Source organism: Solanum lycopersicum, chromosome 9 (genome assembly GCF_036512215.1).
Source record: "Solanum lycopersicum chromosome 9, SLM_r2.1".
Taxonomy (NCBI): domain Eukaryota; kingdom Viridiplantae; phylum Streptophyta; class Magnoliopsida; order Solanales; family Solanaceae; genus Solanum; species Solanum lycopersicum.
In genome coordinates this window covers 34,358,462-34,366,868 of record NC_090808.1, presented here as the reverse complement: position 1 = coordinate 34,366,868, position 8,407 = coordinate 34,358,462, and positions in this window count along the sequence as shown.

Here is an 8,407-nt window from a genome sequence, read left to right as displayed (position 1 = left end):
GACTAGCTGTCTTAACCGACGTAGAACATATGAGCTAAATATGGAATACAGTACCAAAAAAGTTGGTTTACTTGCGAAGGTAGTACCAAAACATAAACAGAGCATTCTTGATGGAACCACCACCTAGTATTGCTATAGGGAAAACATAGTTCAAGTACTAGGAGACATGCTAGATACCGTCTGTATGCACAATTGCATTATAATCTCTATATAATGAGAACCATTGTGAACCTACTTTACCACATTAGGAAGGGACACCTCTCTTAACTAGTTCACTCGGTGTTAAGCTAAAGTCTCTTTTCGAAATGTCTTTAAGTTATTCTTAATCATCATAATTTAATATAGGACGTAGGAATATAAACACTAGTATATTCATAGTCACTAGCTCATTTGATATTGCTTGAAAATGTCCTTTCATTACAAACCCTTCATGGTGAGATTAACACATCATAATCATTATATCATAGTAACGCACATAAGTTATTTACAATCTATCTTATATCATCATAAATTAATCATAATCTCACAATTCATATAGTAAATACTTACATTAAATTCATCATTCCATCACCTACCTAATCTAATGACATGTAGTACTTCAACTGAATATCATCATCAAGTATAAGGCCTCATAATTGAAGTAATAATTCAAGATCACAAAGTCTTACCGATTCACCTTCAAAAACCCTCTTCAAAATCATACCATTCAACCAACCATATTCATCAATCAATATACTTAATAGCATAATATAATAATAATTAACACAAGAACTATGTCAATTGTATCATCACTAACCAATTCAACATCAATTCATAACACAGGGTTAGGGTAAAATGATCAATTCATGATTTCTTCAATGTAAATAGGTCAATTACAAAAAACAACCATAATAAACAAATAATGAATCATCATATATCAATAATAATGAAAGGAAATCATCTTCAAAACGAATTGAAAGACAAATCATGAAATTGGAAAGAAACCCATGTTTTTGACTTCTTTAGAAATCAATTTGAAAAAGCCACTTTGGGAAAGGAGTCCCAAGAGTGAAAAAGTTCCACACATTAAAAGTCCTTGAATATTGATGGAGAGAAATTAGAAATCTTGCATCCCTAATACGCTTGAACCTTATTATTCAATGGTATTCTTTTGGTAAGAGAGAGAAAGTAGAGAGATTTGATTTTTGGAATTGAGGGATGTTGGGTAGATTAATTAGGTTTATGTATTATATAGTTCCTTAAATGAATTTATTAAACACCCCTTAACTCTTAGTATATTAACTAACCAACTAACAAATTAATTCCCTCAACTTAAAATTGGATAGTCAACACAGACCCTGACCTACGAGACTTGACATATGATTCTTAGGTCCGTTGACGTAATCGTACTAGCAAGGAGTCGATAAGTTTAGAGATTGTGTTTTGGGAGAATTTTATAAAATTCTTAATGTTGGCCAATGACCATCATTGATTGTTCATAGACGCATGAACGGCTCATTAATTGAATAGTCGTTTGGCTGTTGTCAATTTGACAACTTTTGGTAAAATGTAAGGGTCCTCTCCAAAGACTCCTAAGGATGACTTTTTGGGAGTTCTACTCGGATGTTTCAACCCTAAAAACACTCTAACACATGTTTGAAATCTTTGTACAAATTTTCATTATTTCTGAACTCATAAAATTCATGAGAAATTCCAAGGCACACTAGTGCAAATTTTACAATTCAATTCACAGGACTTCATGAGGGAAAGCAATGCCCGGGGTCATCATATTACGATGTAGGAAAAATTTTATGGGGTCAGGGAAAGTCTGATGACGCCTTCTCATTGTTTGCATGCCATGGGAGATGTTGGAAGTCCACACTTGATGAAGGCTAAGCGATATGCACAAACTAAGCCCACACGGGCATTTCATAGTTGACATTTGTTGATTAATGTGAAGGCTATGACGGATGCAGGTTGCCCATGTATGACATCGGCTGGCCACTTAGTAGCGAAGGGCAATGCGTGCAAGCAAAGCCCCATGACCATTGAGTGTTGTGCACGTCCACAACTGATGCAGCCGATACACGGTCGACATTGGTTGAGCATGTGCATAAGCCACGGTCGATGCGGAAGTGTATTACCAAGATGCCTGGCCAATGCGTCTTGTCGTTTGACAATGTCGCTTTCCCAAAACAGATAGGCCTTGGCTGATACTGCCAGCTATCGGTCGATGTTGATACCGTCCTGTCGATGCCCACACGTCACAACTTATGTCTCCTACTGTTTGCCAACGTCTCTTGCCTGAAGCAAACCATCCTTGGGTTATTCTGTTTGACATAGGACGATGTAAAGGTTGCCCAACCAATGCACACACATCAGAACCAATGTATACAGGACATCTCTGATGCTACTTTCCATTGGAAAACATCGATTGACAGATGCACATAAGACATATCACATGCTCTTAGGCATTGGCATATGTTGCTTCCACCGTCCGACGTCGCTTGCCCAAAGCACACAAGAATTGGCTAATGGTGCATGTTATTTTCGACGTCGATGTCGCCAAGTTGAAGCACACACGCCACAGGGTATGTGTGCATGCCTTGGCTGATGTTGCATTCCCTTGTCCTATAATGTTTTCCAAATGTGAACAAACAGCGACAGATGCGTGAAGACCTTGGCTAATGTTGCTTGTCGTTGATCGATGTCTCATGTCAATTTCTTGAAGACCACGGCCGATGTATCCCAATCGATATGCACACATCATGGATGATGTGTACAAGTTTGGGATGATGATCCTAGATATTAGTCGATGTTACCTATAAAATGTGTCTAGGCCACGACCGATGTGGCCGAGTCAATGTGCAGATGCTTGTGTTGATGCTGCCTACCGTTGACCGATGTTGTCTATCGTTACCCGACGTTGATGTTGCCCAGCTGATGCGCATACGTTATAGGTCATGCGCACAGGCATTGATTGATGTTGCCACTCTTTTTCCAACGTCGTTTTCCTTATGCGCACTTGCTACGGATGATGTTGCCTGCCGTTGGTCGATGACGTTTGTAACTTTCCATATGTACATACGACGTTCGATGCATGCATGCCTTGGTTGATATCTCATGCAGTTGGCCAGCGTTGCTTGCCCTTGGACCACTTGGAGCTCTTGATTACGTGTCATGGATTAATAATTATAGGAGTAGACATCGTTTTTTCCCAAAGATTCATAATTAACATGTACAACCCAAATATGCACATTCTGAAGTGCAAACACACATTAGCTTCCACGATTAACTTTTTTATAAACAAAAAACAAAAAGTTTTCAACAATTTTTTAAATTATTTTTTTCGATTAATCATGAAAACGGCTAATTGAACAAAGAAAAAGATTTAAAAAATAAAAAAAATTATTCCAAAAATTCATAAATAAAATATGTAACCTCAGTTTCAAAAATTTCAACAATTTTTTAGTTTTTATTTTTGTTTGATATATCCCAAAACGGAGTAATTAATGAATAAAAATTTGTAAAACTATTAAATTACAAAAAATTAACAAGTAAATATATTTACCTTAAACTCAACAATTATTACAATTGTTTTTTAATTTATATTTGGTACGATCAATCTCAAAAATGGCTGATTCGTGAACAAAAATTAGGAAAATATATAAAAATAATAATTAAAATTAACACAAAAAAATCAAAATATAATATAGCAATATCAAATTCATAAATTTTGAAGAAATTTTTTATTTTTGTTCGACAAATCCCAAAAATGTGTAATTATTCAATAAAAATAAGACAAATAGGATAAAATTATAAAATTAATGCCAAAAATATAATAATAAATATTATATCATTAAATTTAAAATTTTAAAGAATTTTTTAATTTTTATTTCTTTTTGGTAAATCAGGAAAATAGGTAATGTATGGATAAAAATACATGGCACCATCCTCGAACTAGATGACCTATCAAAACTTGGGGATGTCCAAGTCTTCTTGCAAAGGGACCTTGATACCTCAAAGGCCCGAACCTACATTGTTTGGTGAAAAGGGATAGAATATGGGTTACTACATCCACTGTTACTATGTATGGAAACATATGCACATATAATCTTTGAAACCATGCTTAAAGTTAAAGTTTGTTCAAAACCATGCTATGTTACTTGTGAAAGCTTTAATGCACAATCAAGAATACCTACCAACCAATGATCACATATTCATTAATACAATTTCATATGAAACACAAGACAAACATCATCAATAAACTTAAGTTAACATAGTCATTACCACTATAAGGTAATATAAACATGAATAGTTGCATACCATGAGCACAAAACCAAAGCAACTCCGACACAAAGTCATAATAAAAAAGAATGTACAAGAGTTCATATAATCTTAACTTAAAAGACCCATACCAACAATCCCATCCGAAGCATAGAAGTGCAATGCTCATGTGAAGTCCCATTACCCCACATAATCAAGTAAACAACGAAAGTGATCATAAATAATGTCTAACTCCATATGACAAAGCATCATGAGTATTTATCATCATATATAGCAATATATATCAATTACATGTTCATAAGTGAAACTAACATCATATAGGATCATCTAAATAAAAGTCAACATATTTACTTTGTAAGAACATAAGAAAAAACCTCCTAGGATGCCCCTCAAGGACAAGTAGTGCAATGTTTATATAGAGTCCCATACCCTACCTATAACAAGAAGAACCCCTTAAGTCACCCTAGTTAGAGTTCACTTTATTTCTTTAATTTTACTCTCGGGAAGAATTGTCTTGATGAATATAAAACATGTGACCGAAACATGGAATCCAATACGAAATAAGGTGGTCTACTTGACTAGGTAGTACCAGAACATAATAGAGCATTCTTGATTGAACCACTACCTAGTATTTCTGTGGGGAAAACCTAGCTCATGTACTACAAATCATGCTAGAGACCGTCTTTATGCATAATTGGATTATAATCTCTATCTCATGAGAACCATTGTGAACCTACTTTACCACATTGAGAAGGGACACCTCTATTAACTACTTCACTCCGTGCTAAGCTAAAGTTCCTTTTTGAAATATCTTTATGTCATTCTTCATCATCATAACTTAATTTAGGACATAGGAAACTAATCCCTTGTGTATTCATAGTCATTAGCTCAATTGGTATGTCTTGAGAATGTCCTTTAATTACAACCCTTCATTTGTGAAATTAAAACATCATAGTCATCATATCATAGTAAGGAACCTAAGTAATTCACAATAAACCTTATATCACCATACCTTAATCATTATCTCAAAAATCATATAGTCAAGGCATTTACATAACATTCATAATTCCATCACCTACCTAACCTAATGACATGCAATACATCAAATGAACATCATTATCAAGTATAAGCCATCATAATTTAAGGAAGAATTCAATATCACTAAGTCTTACAAATTAACCTTCAAAAAACATCTTCAAGATCTCACCATTCAACAAACCATATTCATTCATCAATATACTTAGTATCATCATATAAGAGTAATTAACACAAGAACTATGTCAATTGTATCATCAATAAATAATTCAACATCAATTCGTAACCTAGGGTTAGGGTAAAAGGATCTCTTGATTTCTTCCATAGAAATAGGTCTATTACAAAGAAAAACCATAATTAAACAATAATAAATCATAATATATCCATAATAATCAAAGAATCGACTTCAAAACAAATTGAAAGACAAATCACGAAATTTGATAGAAACCCATCATTTTGACATCTTTAGAAATCAATTTGAAAAAGTTTGTTCGGGAAAGGAGTCCTAAGAGTGAAGAAATTCCACACATTAAAAATCCTTGAAGATTGATGGAGATAAAGTAGAAATCTGGCATGTCTTATTCCCTAGAACTGTAGTCTAAAATGGTGTTCTTTTGGGGAAAGAGGGAGAAAGTAGAGAGAAGGTAGAGGATTTGATTTTTCGAATTGTGGGATATTGGGTAAGATTAATTAGCTTTATGTATTATATAGTCCCTTAAATAACTTAATTAGACACCCATTAACCCCTAATTATTAACTAACCAACTAAATAATTAATTCCCTCAACTTAAAATTGGACAGTAAGCACAAACCCTGACCTACGAGACCTCGACTATGGTCCGTAGGTCCATAGACGCTAGCATACTGGCAAGTAATTGATGTGTTTAGAGATTGTGTTCTGGGAGAATTTAGTAAAATTCTAATTTTTTTCCAAAGACCACATTTGGTGGGTCGTAGACCCATAAATGGCTCGTCGATTGACTCGTTGTTTGGGTAATGTCAATTTGATAGCTTTTGGCCAAATAAAAGGGTCCTCTCCAAAGACCCCTAGGGTAATTCTTTTGGGAGTCGTACCCGGACGTTTCAACCCTAAACAAACTCTAACACGTGTTTAACATCTTTGTACCAATTTTCATTATTTTCAATAATTCATAAAACCCCATAAAACATGCTAAGGCACACTAGTTCAAATTTCACAATTTACAGAATGTCATAGGGGCAATAAATGCCCGGGGTCATTTGATTATTGTGTAGGAAAAATTATATGTGGTCAAGCATTATGTGATGCCACCTTAAAATTGTTTACATTCCATGGATTATGCTGGAGGTCCACGCCCGACGACGGCTAAGCTATGTGCACAAACTAAGACCACACATTCATTTTTTGGTTGACGTCCGTTGAGCAATGTGTTGGCTACGGCGGATGCAGGTGGCATATGTCTAACTTCGGATGTCCATTATGTGAAGGCCAAGTCCAATTAGAGCAGGAAAAGCCCCATGAGCGCTCAGTGATGTGCATAGTCCAACCGATGTAGCCGGTAAACGCCTGACGTTGGTTGAGAATATGCATAAGCTACGGTCGATGCAGCAATCTGCGACAAATATGCCTAGCCAATGCCTCTTTTTGTTGGACAATGTTGCTTGCCCAAAGATGATAGGACTTGGCTGATGCTGCCAGCTGTCGGTTGACCCTGATATCCCCTTGTAAATGCCCACACGCCACAACTTGTGTTGCCCGCTATTTGTAAGGTCTCTTTCTTATGGAAAATCGGCCTTGGCTTATTCTACCTAATGTAGGATGATACAAAGGTCACCCAGACGATGCACACACGCCACAACAATTGTGTGCAGGACTTCACTAATCCTGCACTCCATTGGCAAACGTCGCTTATTGGATGCACATAAGCCATGTCAGATTCACTTAGGCCTTTGGCTAATGTTGTCTACCATTTGCCAACGTCGCTTGCCCAAAGAACACAAGAATTTGCTAACGGTGCCTATTATTGTCCACGTCGATAGCACCAAGATAGAGCATACACGCCACGGGTTATGCATGCATACCTTGGATGATTTTGAAGTCCGTTGTAAGATTATTCTTTCCAGATGTGAAAAAACTACGTCAGATGGCAGAAGACCTTGGCTAATATTGCCTATCATTGGCCGATGTCTCATGTCCAATGCATGAAGGCCAAGACCGTGTCTCTCAATCAATGTGCACACGCCATGGTTGTTGTGTAAAAGTCTTGGATGATGATCCTATCCATTGGTCAATGTTGACTAGAAGATGCGTGTAGGCCACGAACAATGTTAGAGAGTAAATGTGTAGATAAGATGACGAATGTGTGAAGGTCTTGACTATTGTTCTTATCATTGGCCAATGTCTCTTGGTCGATGCGCGAAAGAAACAAGTGATGCCAGTTAGCCGATTCACTCAGACCACGACGGGAGTCATCCAACCGATGTTCACACGAAATTTCTAATGTATGCACGCCTATAATGATGCTACATTTTGTTGACGTATCTTCCTAGTTCCTTACGTGCCATGTCTGTGCATGCAATCCTTCGCAGAAAAACCATTCCATTAGGTGATATCTCTTGCCAGATGCGCACATACAAAATCTTATGCGTGCATGTCTTGACTGATGTGTTTGTCGTTGTCCAATATCTATAGATCGATGTGTTCGGGAAATGGACGCTGTGCTCTGGACACATCAGATGTCGGAAGACCTATATGTGAAGGTTATAAATGATTTGGTAGGCCATGTTTGACGTCGGTATAACGAATGGTGCAGTCTACACAGGATTCAGTTATTACTTATTCGACATAAGCACACTAATGTCTATAGGTAGTGGACGAGGTTTGTTGACTGTTTTGCGCAGCCTAAAATGATTGAGGCAGACTATATGTGACGTAAGCAAACCATTGTGTGCAGACCAAAGGCGATATGATCATGCAAGGCCTGATGTCGACATACCATTATGTGCAGACAAAGTATGATTTAGGCATTCCACGCCCGATAACTACTGAGTGATGTGTACAAATCGCAGTTGATGCAGGAAGTCCAAAACAAAAATCGACTAAGTTATGTGCAAAGGCCACGATCGA